Source organism: Miscanthus floridulus, chromosome 16 (assembly GCF_019320115.1).
Source record: "Miscanthus floridulus cultivar M001 chromosome 16, ASM1932011v1, whole genome shotgun sequence".
Classification (NCBI taxonomy): Eukaryota; Viridiplantae; Streptophyta; class Magnoliopsida; order Poales; family Poaceae; genus Miscanthus; species Miscanthus floridulus.
This window is the reverse complement of record NC_089595.1, coordinates 99,712,928-99,726,259: the sequence shown is the minus strand read 5'-3', so window position 1 is coordinate 99,726,259 and position 13,332 is coordinate 99,712,928. Positions and strand designations below refer to the sequence as shown.

Below are 13,332 nucleotides of genomic sequence, written 5' to 3'. Positions count from 1 at the left end.
GGTGAGCCCCACCCAAAAGAAGTGAAGCCACAGCTCCCAGTGGGGGGCGATGCCCGGGTACCCCTCATAGACGGCGACAAAGATGGCCGCCTGCACGATGGAATTAGGGTTGAAGTTGTGGAGCTCCACGTCGTAGTAATGCGGGAGCGCCCGCATGAACTGGTCCGCCGGCAAGCCGAGGCCGCGCTCGTGGAAGGCCACGAAGCTCATGATGTAGCCATCGCATGGCCTCAGCTCCAGCTTGTTTCTCAGAGCGATCCACTCTGGCCTGTTGGGGTCAGTGATCGGGCGGAGGAGACCGTCGTCGACGAGCGACTGTAGCGTCACCGCAGACACGTCAAATGGACCCCAAGGATCTGCCTGGACGACAACAGCGCCGTCGGCCATGGGAATGGTGGAGAATGCGACTATGGTGGTAACGCATACTCTCGCTCTCTCTCTCTCCTCTCCTCCCCTTCTCCCTTCTTCTCCCCAGTGCTCTCTTCCCCTGTTCTTGGCAACCGCTCAAGGGTAGAAAATGCGAGTGCAGGCAGAAAAGGTAAGGAGGGGTAGGGGCACGGCTCGTCACGTATTTATGAGGGGAGAAAGAAGGCGAACAGGCGGGCGATGAAACCAGGAAGATTATTGGGAAAATTGGTCTGGTAACATTGAAAGATCGCCGTATCCAGAAAATACCATCGAAATTTTGCCGCTCCATAAAATACCATCGAAAGATTGCAAGGTCACCTAGATATAGCATTCTGTCATGTTTGGAGCAAACATCATCGCCTCCGTCAAGCTCGTCCCCTTCTCCTTCCTGAGGTGAGCGCGGCCGCTGCCTCCGCTCTAGGTAGGGGGCCATGGCAGTGAGCTCCGGTGTCTGGCTGCTACAGGCGGAATTGCGGGCTAGTGCACAAGCACATTAAGCTAGCTGCCTTCTGGTTCTGGCTAGGCGAAGGAAATTAAAGCAGGCTGCATCGGTGCATGCCTTGAGGAAGATGTCGACGGCGTGGTAGAGGCCATCGGTGACGACGCGAGCATGGTCTGGGAGCAGCTCGGCGAGGGAGATGAACTTAGACGGGAGGATGTTGGTGTCGAGCGCCACCTCCGCAAGGTAGCTGTCCAACAGCTTGGCGGCCTTCACCAGGAGGCTCTGCTTGGGCGACTGTGGGCTATCGTAGTCGAACTCGGCATCCTCCTCGTTGTGGTCATCGTCGAGGTTGAGGAACACCGAGAAGATGCGTGCCACCACGTCCGTGTCATACAGCGCATGCTGCTGCCCGTGCCTGCCTGGCGTGGCCGCACCCGCACCCATGCCGGTGGCGATGAGTATGTCCTCTAGGATGGCCTGGTCCAGCTGCATGTCGATCCGCTTCTCCAGGTCAGCCCTGCAGATGCTGGACGCGGACACCGACATCGCCATCTTGAGGAGCCCCGAGAGGAAGGCCATCGGCATGGGGCTCTTCTTGGACTACGCCGGGAGTAGGCCCATGATGGCCTCCATGACGGCGCGCTGCTTCTTGACGGTGTCAGCGTTCGCAGTGCCGCCATCGCATCTGTGCACGTCCCTGGCCATGAGCCCATGCAGCGAGTTCTGCGCGTAGTTGATGAGGATCCGGGTCACCGTCTCCTGCTTGAGCCCCTTGGCCTTGACCACGAACAACAGGCACTGGAAGAAGTCGAGGCCGAGCACGGCCATCGACTTGCCCCACCAGTCGCCCTACGAGTCGAGGTCTACGAACGCCACGGCGGGCTTCAGCTGTGCCGCGCACTGGTCCAGCTTGGATAGCCCTGACGTGATCTGCTCCTTGCACACATTGCTAGCGATGGTGGCGATGAGGCGGGGCATGAGGCCGATGTCCTCAGTGGCCGGGAGTAGCGCCTCGCAGCTGCGGAGCACGACGACGAAGCTGGCGATGCTGGGGAGCACCGCGTCACAGAGGAACGCCTCGGCGTGGAGCTCTAGGATCTTATCGGAGAAGTCATCGGTGATCTCCAGGTAGTGCATGGCGCAGCGCAGCATGGCGACGTTGGCGACCGTGACGTCCACGTGGATGCCGTAGCAGAACTTGGCGGTGAGCTCGAACGCTGGCGCGCCCCGCAGGGTGCCGTGCAGGTTGAGCCATGCTAGCTTGGCGTCCTTGGCCTCTGCGATGAGCCGCCAGATCTTACCGCTCTGGGACACCAGCGGGAACTGTGCGAACAGCTATGCCGTCGGTGTTAGCACATCGTTTTGGTTTTCTACCGCGTTCTTGTGCAAGGCCAAGGAGCTCTCTGTCTCTCACCTTGTCTAGCGCGAAGCTAGAGGTGCCGACCTCGATGGTGAGGTCGTTGGAGACGTCGATCGGAGGCCTGCAAGACATAGTACGAAGAGAGGGTTCAGCTGAGTTCGCGACAGGATCGGAGCACAGGAAGGAGAAGGGGACGAGCTTGATGGAGGCGACGGCGTTTGCTCCAAACGTGACAGAATGCTATATCCAGGTGACATTGCATTCTTTCGATGGTATTTTATGGAGCGACAAAATTTCGATGGTATTTTTCGGATACGGCGATCTTTCAATGCTACCAGACCAATTTTCCCAAGATTATTTCCTAGATTTGGCGTAGTTAATGCGGATCCGGCCAAACCACCCACGCGCCCTACTTTTTCTCGCTAGCCGCGCATGTACGGTAACGTCCCATCCACAGACACTGTGTCACGGCAGGCGTCGTTCCGTCTCCCTGAGAAACCGCCTCAAAAGGCGCACCCGCCGTCGTCAGCCGATGGGAAGGGAATATTCCCCACCCGATTCCTTTTAGACTAAGGAACTGGGCACCGAGCCTGTTACGGTCCAGGGGTTCAAAGGCTGGGCCCCCGAGGGTCTCGATAGCCGCCCTAGGACAAACAGAGTCAGGGATGACTATGGGCGAGCCCGTACATGGCCGAGGCCCAAGCAAGCAATTGCTTGGGATGCCCTAAGTCGTGTCCGAGACCGGTAGGGAGGTCTCTGAATGGAAGCCCACCGTAGGGAGGCATCGAGCCCCCAGGGCCAATCGAACGGCCCTAGGACCCACTAGAGAAGCCCTCTGGTACTTTTGGAGCGCGTCGCTGGACCGCTAGCCGACCCCTATCGAATAGGGCACGGGCCTCCGCTCGGACTTACCCGATAACAGCTCACCGGAGGTGTCACTACTCGCGCCCACCGAGGGTAGCCTGGCACACTCCACCCCTCCTTTCGAATGAAAATGATGCGCGAGGACCGCACAAAATAGACAGAGAAACTCCTGATCGCCCTCTTGCTCCGAGCAGAGGCTCGGGGGCTCTTCCTGCAGCCAAGTCGAGGCCCAGCGACCCGAACTCGCACTCAGGGGTCCGGCAAACACGATAAAACGACTAAGGAACTGGGCACCGAGCCCGTTACAGTCCAGGGGTTCAAAGGCTGGGCCCCCGAGGGTCTCGACAGCCGCCAGAGGACAAACAGAGTCAGGGATGACTATGGACGAGCCCGTACATGACCGAGGCCCAAGCAAGAAATTGCTTGAGATGCCCTAAGTCGTGTCTGAGACCGGCAGGGAGGTCTCTGAATAGGAGCCCCCAGGGCCAATCGAACGGCCCTGGGACCCACTAGAGAAGCCCTCTGGTACTTTTGGAGTGCGTCTCTGAACCGTTAGCCGACCCCTATCGAATGGGGCACGGGCCTCCACACGAACTTACCCGATAACAGCTCATCGAAGGTGTCACTGCTCGCACCCACCGAGGGTAGCCTGGCACACTCCACCCCTCCTTCCGAAGGAAAAGGATGCGTGAGGACCGCACAAAAAAGATAGGGAAACTCCTGATCGCCCTCTTGCTCCGAGCAGAGGCTCGGGGGCTCTTCCTGCAGCCAAGCTGAGGCCCAGCGACCTGAACTCGCACTCGGGGGCCCGGCAAACGCGATAAAATGACTAAGGAACTGGGCACCGAGCCCGTTACGGTCCAGGGGTTCAAAGGCTGGGCCCCTGAGGGTCTCGACAGCCGCCCCAGGACAAACAGAGTCAGGGATGACTATGGGCAAGCCCATACATGGCCGAGGCCCAAGCAAGCAATTGCTTGGGATGCCCTAAGTCGTGTTCGAGACCGGCAGTGAGGTCTCTGAATAGGAGCCCACCGTAGGGAGGCATCGAGCCCCTGGGGCCAATCGAACGGCCCTGGGACCCACTAGAGAAGCCATCTGGTACTTTTGGAGTACGTCTCTAGACCGCTAGCCGACCCTATCGAATGGGGCACGGGCCTCCACTCAGACTTACCCGATAACAGCTCACCGGAGGTGTCACTGCTCGCGCCCACCGAGGGTAGCCTGGCACACTCCACCCCTCCTTCCAAACGAAAAAGATGCGCGAGGGCCACACAAAAAAGACAGGGAAACTCCTGACTGCCCTCTTGCTCCGAGCAGAGGCTCGGGGGCTCTTTTAGCAACCAAACCAACGCCCAGCGACCCGAACTCGCACCCGGAGGCTCGGCAAACATGATAAAACCCCTCACTCAACATGAGAAAAGCCCCTAGAGGAGTAAATCCACTCCTCCAGGGCCTCTGGGGCTACACCCGGCGGGTGCGCTCGCACGCACCCTCCGAAGCCTTGAGTACGAAACACCATCCCGACGGGGGCTGCTGCGAGCCAAGTCACATCAAAACCTTAGGGAGAGTGCTCGCACTCCCCCCGAGGCTCGGGGGCTACTGTCGGATAACATAATAAGGGGTACCCTAAAGCAAGAACTGAAAAAATTGCTTAGACCTTGTAAATAACGAAACCAAAAAACAACCGCAGGCAAACCCGCCACATCCAAGGCTCGGCTGGACCGCCCGGCCCACCTCGAACAAATATCCGGGCTCGCCTGAAGCGGGCTCGGCCCAGAACCAAACCGCAAGGCCTCGGACGAAGTTCCGATTCTCCGACTCGCCCGAGGCCCCGCGTCACAAGGCCTCAGACGAGGTACCGATTCTCCGATTCGCCCGAGGCCCCGCGCTATGAGGCCTCGGACGAGCACTCAGTTGCCGACTCACTCGAGGCTGGCTCGGCATCAACCCCATCATCACCGCCTTGACCGATTTCTCTGACAGGATGTCACATCCAACCAACGCGTCCAACCACTCCCGCGACGTCAGCCTAACGACAGCACGATACAGCGGAGTGGCCGACGAGATGGGAGTCACATCAACGCCATGCAGTCCGGGACAGGACGGGGCAAGGGTTACCGACCGCTGTGCTCGGCACTGTGCCCACGGCTGACACCCGTGCTGCACTGTGCTACCTAACCCCTGCTCCAAGGACAGCGCGGCGTGGAGAGTCAAGTCCAGGTTCCTGTAGCCTCGGAATCGACGAACAAGACCAACTGCTCCCTCCGAGCCTCGGCTATCCGCTTCCGGGCTCCTGTAGCCTCGGGGCTCGCGCCCGCTGAGCCTCCCACGACGGCCCAGCCTCTGCATCGACTAGGCCTTGGTTCTCTACGTTGTCAGCACACTGGGACCGGCACGTCGCCCGCAGTACGCGCCATGCCCTGCGTCGGACTGCAGGAGCTCCCACGTCGCGCACAGGGCCTAGCTCCTGTAGCCTCGGAATCAGCGTACCCGCGCCATCATATCAACCCGGCCTTGGCACTCCGCGCCGGTCAAACCTACAGTGACTAGCACGCCTCCACCAGAAGAAGGCGCGCCTACCACCACAGGAGCTCCCATGTCGCACAAGATCAGGCATGACCGGCGCGCCGCTCCAGTGCACGGAGGACAAGACAGCTCCACCGACCACGCCGCCACAGTGACAAGCTACAGGGCTCGGACATGCCACCCCTGCCGAAGAACGCCACGTAGCGAATACATGTACCGCCCCTGTGCCTCTCTTCGACTATAAAAGGGAGTAACCAGGGCCGCTTCTAGGGAGAGGAGACACCCGTGCAAGCAACGCACAACGCTCTGTAACACACACTCCCTCACTGCAAGAGACCAACATCTCAAGCAATCCACGCCACTCTACGCAGAGACCTGGGACTAGCTCCCTCTCTCGCTCAGCTTGTAAGCCCCTACTACAAGCACCTCGGTGCAAGGAATACAAAATCACTCTCTCAGACTGGACGTAGGAGTGCAAGGAATACAAAATCACTCTCTCAGACTGGACGTAGGACACATATTGCCTGAACCAGTATAAACTTCGTGCCTCTTTGCATCCCCATCCGGGATTAGGGATACGCAGTACACTTTCACTAGTTGGTTGAGGGCCCGCCGGTCCAAAACACCGACATATATATTTATTGTTTTTGACATATATTATAATAAACAAAACATAGTCTACGTTTTGAAGACCGTACCGTATCGTCATCCAGCATGATCAGAATTGTGGAACTAGACAGAGGAGCTTGTTTATATATGCATGACAAAGATGTTTCAACATAACTTGCACTGTTCAGACGATTTGAAAATTATTAAGCCTAAGCACAACACGAGATATTTTATATGCATGTTTTTGGCCAACTTGGTCGGGGAGCTTTGTCGTTGGACCCGTGCCGCTGTCCCAATTGGCTAAAAAGCACCGGATGGGTGCGTGCGAGAGCGAGTGCGTTTGGCTTTAGCTGGGCACTTGGGGGGAGCTGGCCGGGCGAGAGATATGAGTTGACAGTCACTCACAGTGCTCATCCGGCAGCATCTGCAGTGTGGATAAGAATGGCCAAATCTGAAAGGGTTGCATGCACTCTAGAAGACACTGGAGCAGATCTGGAAAAGGGACCACGGGATAATAATTACAGTACGTAGTAGTATCGCCCCTTTGTCGTTTGTCCCCTCTTGGCCATTGCTCGTCTTCTTTGTAGGCCTGATGCCATGATACCGGCCGGGCAGCAGATTGGTTCCCGTCCCTTTCAGATTTCAACAGTGAGCTGCATGATTCCAGGTTCAGACAGATTTTCCTATCGGATCGACCGATGGTGAATCGAAACGACATGTTCGTGTCTCAAAGTCGGAGCACAACGTTTCATGTTACTCCTACATGGTTCGAGCTGGTTAATCTGTCAACGTCTATGAGGTAGGGTGTCTGGAGCTGGTTAATCTCTGAATTTGCCTGCAGCATAAATTGCAGTAGAAGGATACAGCACAGCACGACCTGCACTGATGTTTCAGCCCGTTCGACTTATCCTATATTCAGCTTGTTCGGTTTTTTGTTAGTCGGAACAACATTTTTCTCTCACAACATTTCAGCCAAAATAGTATTTTTCAGTCAATTTCAGCCAAGATTCAGCGAGCCGAACGGTGCCTGTTTCAGTCGGAACAACATTTTTCTTACAACATTTCAGCCAAAATAATATTTTTCAGCCAATTTCAACCAAGATTCAGCGAGCCGAACGGGGCCTGTGTGAGATAGTTCGCGGTGAGATGTGTGTCAGAGGAATGAAACGAGAGAACCATGTGCGTCTCTACCAACCACCTACTGTTCGATGTTCACCAGTTAGAATTCTGTCACATGTCGGCCTAAAATATCATCCTGTGTGGGGAAAAGGATTAATTGGCATGGTTTCCCTTCGCTTTCAACTACCAGATGCGTATCTGTCGATGGGGAACCCTATGGGCCTCTCATAGACCATACTGCAGGGAGGTAGGCCTTGGTAACAAGGCCTACAGCCCAATCGTTAAGAAGAACGTGGAGCAAAGCAACGTGCAAAACTGAAACTCCAACTCAAACTATACAAGGAAAGGCGCCCGAAGCGTAGCTTAGGACTCTGACCTTGTATCCGAATAGGACACAAACAACGCCTCTCAGCGCCTGGACTATAAAGGGCTGGTGAGGGTACCCATTGTAAGAAGAGAACGCATACCCGATACTCAAAGCAATACAACGCAAACAGGCTAACGTTAGAACTGGACGTAAGGTTATTACTCGACCAAGTCGAGGGCCTGAACCAGTATAAATCGTGAGTCTCTTTGCGTAACCGTCGAATTCCGCTATTCGTCAAAGCCCGAACAACTGTCCCGGGTACCCCCGTGGCAGGCTATCGGTGGTAAAACATCGACAGCTGGCGCGCTAGGTAGGGGCTTTCGACGAATTTTTTCTCGAGAGTTCGGCGGACCTCAACCTCAAGATGACCTTTTTGGCGAGAACAACCTTTATCTTCGGATCCTGGATCTGCAAGGCTGACGGCGACGGCAAGCTTCGTACCCGTCTCCGAGAAGAAAAGGAATTCAATGACGAAGTTCAATACAAACTCGCTGAGAAGATGACAAAACTCTCAACTTCGGATACAACTCGGAATAAGGAAGAAAGCGGATACGAAACCGACTCTGAAAAAGAGATACAACCTGATTCCAAGACAATCTTCACGGCACAAGAGCCAAGCCTAATTGGACTCGGAGACACAACAACGATCGCGAAGGGATACGACCCATACAACTCAAAGAAGAACTTGGGAACTTACGGACTGCGCAACACGGCATCAGTCTATCAGCACTTTACCCAAAACAAGATGAACTTAGCAAGAAGAATACTCCTGGAGGGAGCACAAGAAGGGATGATCATGACAGTTACCCCACAAGATTGTGTGGTGCATTGGCCAGGTTCTTTCACCTCAAGCAAAGCCCAGACTGGCACGCGCGTTGAAGAACTACCTTATCAAGAAGGAAAAGAACTCGGATCCAGCTCAGAAGCTATAGACAGCTCAACCAAATGAAGGATGGAATACCGTACAAGAAGAGCTCGGAAGAGGTATACTGTATACATGGCAGATTAGTTAGAACAACCTTTGGAACCACCACAGATACCAGATATAAAATCTTCAGACGAATCAGAAGGCAACATCTCGCCAGATGAGAAAAGCGGCAGCAACGAAAATGATGAGCAAAGACTAGCAAGGCTAAAGAAGAACAAATTGAAAGCTGGAAGGAGGAACCAGGCTAAACAAAGGAAGCAAGTCTGAAATAAATACAAAGCAGAGCTAACGGAATACAACAGAAAGAAGGCGGAAAAAGAAGCCACAAAAAATACAAAAAGAGAAAGAATTGAAGAATTAACAAAGGAGTTGTACACCCTCACGAATAACGGGAAAGCAAAGGAAGACCAGAAGAAAAAAGTTGGGGGATCAGAAAAACAACCCGGTGAAGAAGTTCCACAGGAGCCACAAAGGGAGCAGCCACCCAAAAAATCGAATTTTCAAAGGATAGGACCAGTAGAAAGTGCTGATATCAATGGAAGAAAGGAACACTACTCAAAGCAACAAGACAGAGACAAACCAGAATTGAGCCAACGCTACCAAGAAATATCAAGAAGATTTGACAAAGAAGATGACTACGGAGAGTCTGAGTTAAAAGAAGACAGGTCTTATTACAGAAGAGCAAGATCGCCAGATTACGGAAGAACGAAACCATACGACAGATTCCCTTGTTTCGCAGGAAGACTACAAACTTTAAAGCTACCGCACAAGTTTAAACCAGCAAATTATTCCAAGTATGATGGCAAAGTCGAACCAAGACAATGGCTAAGGGTTTACTCCCAATCTATTGAATTAGCTGGAGGAGACGACGACATCAAGGCTCTATTCTTCTCAATAGGCCTCGAAGCAATGCCGCTACAATGGTTTGATAAATTGAGACCAAGATCAATCAGGTATTGGGAAGACTTGTAAGAAGCTTTCTACAACAACTTCGCAGGCATTATTACCCATCCAATGACTGCAGCCGAATTGAAAGGAGTAAAGCAAAGGAGAGGAGAAAGTCTAAGGGAATACTATAGAAGATTTGGAGAATTCAGGGCTCAAGTCCACGACATTACTGATAAGGAGGTGATAGAGGCCTTTGCAGAAGGAATATGGGCAAACTGGCAATACAAGGACTATTTCAATGAGAACCCAAGAATAAATAAAGACTTCAAGAGGGTTGTTGAGAAACTAATTTCGTCAGAAGAAAGAACTCGGCACAGATTTGCTAGGGACAACCCAGAGAATAGAAGACCCGATTACAGACAGCAAGACAAAAGACCAAGGCAGGACAATATGGTGGTAACCATTGACAACAAAAAAAGATACAATGGCAACGGCAATGATAGCAATGGTAGCAATCACAATGGCAACTACAACAATAGCAACAACCGTAACAACAACGGTTACAACAGTAATAGCAACTATCAGAGTAACAACTACCAAGGAAGAGCGTCGGAAAACATAGAAAACATGCCGTGTCACATACACCTAGGGGCCAGACACAAGTTAGTTGAATGCAGCACTTTTCAGCGACAATTCATGAAGAGAGAAAACAGGAATCAAAACAACTCAGAGCCAAAACAAGAAGAATCCAAGAAGGAGGAAAAGAGAGCTGAAGGAGATTATCAAGAACCCCAACGCCAATTAGCGGTGATATTTTCAGGTGTTCCTAACACACGAAGCAAATGACAAGAAGAAACTAGCTCACAGAGCCATCATGGCAGCTGAACCAGCCATCCCAAGATATCTAGATTGGTCAGAGTACCCCATCCACTTCACAAGAGAAGACCAATGAATCAGTGCAGCAAACGCAAGATGCTACCCACTGGTACTGGGTCTGACTATCGCAGGAGTAGCAGTAACTAAAGTACTCATCGATGGAGGAGCCGGGCTTAACATAATTTTCGTAGACACTCTCAAAAGGATGAATCTGGATTGTGAAGGTCTAATGACACCCACAAGCACACCATTCTACGGAATAGTACCCGGCAGAGCAGCTATGCCCCTCGGATAGATAACCCTACTTGTCACATTTGGCACACCAGACAAATACCGGACAGAATTCATCAAATTCGAAGTTGCAGACTTTGAATCATGCTACCACGCAATACTTGGGAGACCAGCTTTAACAAAATACATGGCAGTACCACATTATCCATACCTACTACTCAAGATGCCAACAACAAAGGGCGTATTATCATTGAAAGGAGATCTAAAGAAAGCACATGATTGCGACGTACAAGCAGTACAAATATCCAAAAGATTACAAGATATAAAGGAAGGAAAGGAGATTGCAATGCTGGCCAACGAAATGAACCCAGATGAGATTAAGATACCGGCTAAGAAGCCAAGCAACTTCGCACCACCAAAAGAAGCCGCTACCAAGACTATTGACCTACTGACTAGTGATCCAGAGAAGACGGCAATCATCAGTGCAAATCTCGACCCCAAATAGGAACTCGCGCTCACCAACTTTCTTCGGGACAACAAAGATATTTTCGCTTGAAAGCCAGCAGACATGTCAGGGGTCCCAAGGGAGTTGGCTGAGCACATAATTGATGTGAACAAAGGGTCCAAACCCGTTAAGCAGAAGTTACGAAGATTCGCTCCAGACAGAAAAGCAGTAATAAAAAAAGAGATCACTAAGCTCATGGCAGCAGGATTCATCAGAGAAATAATCAACCCGGATTAGATTGCCAACCCAGTCCTAGTAGAGAAGAAGAATTCAAAAGAATGGCGCATGTGCATCGACTATACAGACCTCAACAAATATTGCTCAAAAGATCCATATGTCCCACCAAGAATTGATCAAATCATCGACTCGATAGTAGGATCAGCTCTGTTATCCTTTCTAGATTGCTATTCAGGCTATCATCAAATATCCTTAAGAGAAGAAGACCAAAGCAAGACTTCGTCCATTACACCCTTTGGGGCATATTGCTATAAATCAATGCCTTTTGGGCTAAAAAATGCAGGGGCAACATATCAAAGAGCAATTCAAACTTGCTTGGGGAGTCAAGTCGGAAGAAATGCAGAAGCATACATTGATGATGTAGTAATCAAGACAAAAGAACCCGGATCATTGATAGAAGACCTCGAGGAGACTTTCAAGGATCTAAAAGCATGGCAGTGGAAGCTAAACCCCACAAAGTGTGTTTTTGGGGTACCATCAGGATAACTACTCGGGTTTCTAGTCAGTAACCGAGGAATTGAAGCAAGTACAAAGCAGGTTAAAGCCATCATGGATATGAAACCTCCAAAGAAAGTTAAAGACATACAAAAGCTTATAGGATGCATGGCAGCACTCAACAGATTCATCTCCCGACTAGGAGAAAAAGGGCTACCTTTCTTCAAATTATTGAAAAAGGCAGGAAATTTTGAATGGACAGAAGAGGCAGAAGAAGCATTCCAAAAGTTAAAAGAATACTTGGCATCATCACCAGTAATGACACCACCAAAAGACAAAGAGGACATGATGCTATACATTACAGCAACCAAGAACGTTGTCAGCACAGCAATTGTGGTTGAGAGAGAAGAACCCGGACACGCATACAAAATGCAAAGACCAGTCTATTACATAAGCGAAGTACTAACAGAATCAAAAGTGAGATACCCACACGTGCAAAAACTACTTTATGCAGTGTTGATATCATCAAGAAAGCTGAGACATTATTTCCATGAACACAAGATTACAGTGGTAACTAATTTTCCACTTTAAGACATTCTACGCAACAAAGATGCAACAGGTCGGATATCAAAATGGATAGTAGAACTCGGTGCTCTCAACCTAGACTTCAAACCAAGAACAACAATCAAATCTCAAGCATTATCCGACTTCATTGCTGAATGGACAGAAATCAGTCAAAAAGAACCCGAACCAATACTTGATCATTGGAAAATGTATTTTGATGGTTCCCTAAAGTTAGAAGGAGCTGGAGCAGGAGTACTATTCATATCACCAGAAGAGAGATAGTTAAAATATGTGCTACAAATACTTTGGCAGGCAACTAACAATGAGGCAGAATACAAAGCATTAATACACGGTCTAAGAGTTGCAAGCTCGCTTGGGATCAAAAGACTACTTGTCTACGGTGATTCAGCTATAGTAATCAATCAAGTCAACAAGGATTGGGATTGTACAAAAGATAATATGGATGCGTACTGTACAGAAGTCAGAAAATTGGAGAAAAATTTCCAAGGGCTCGAAATCCATCATGTACTAAGAGATTCCAACGTTGCAGCAGATGTGCTAGCCAAATTAGGATCAGATAGAGCAAAAGTACCACCCGGTATATTTATGGAAGAACTCACAGCCCCATCCATCAAACAACTCGGAAACACAGAAAAAGAGAAGGAGACAACAGATCCAATGGAAATAGATCAAGCAGAAGAACCAGACCAGTCAAGACAAATCATGGTCATACAAAGTGATTGGAGACAAACATACATTGATTTTATCAAAGAGAAGAAACTACCTGAAGACAAAGCAGAAGCAACTTGGGTTGTACGAAGAAGCAAAAACTATGTTCTGGTGGGGGATAAACTATACAAAAGAGCAGCATCATCAGGAGTACTGCTTAAATGTGTTCCGACAGATAAAGGAAAGGAAATCTTGGATGAAATCCACTCAGGATGCTGTGGAAATCATGCAGCCTCTAGGACAC

At 50.8% G+C, this 13,332-nt stretch overlaps 1 pseudogene; it reads right to left on the bottom strand.

Moving 5' to 3' along the window:
- Positions 1-901: 901 nt before the first annotated feature.
- On the bottom strand, positions 902-2,342 carry LOC136511112 (BTB/POZ domain-containing protein At1g03010-like; annotated as a pseudogene).
- Positions 2,343-13,332: the final 10,990 nt, after the last annotated feature.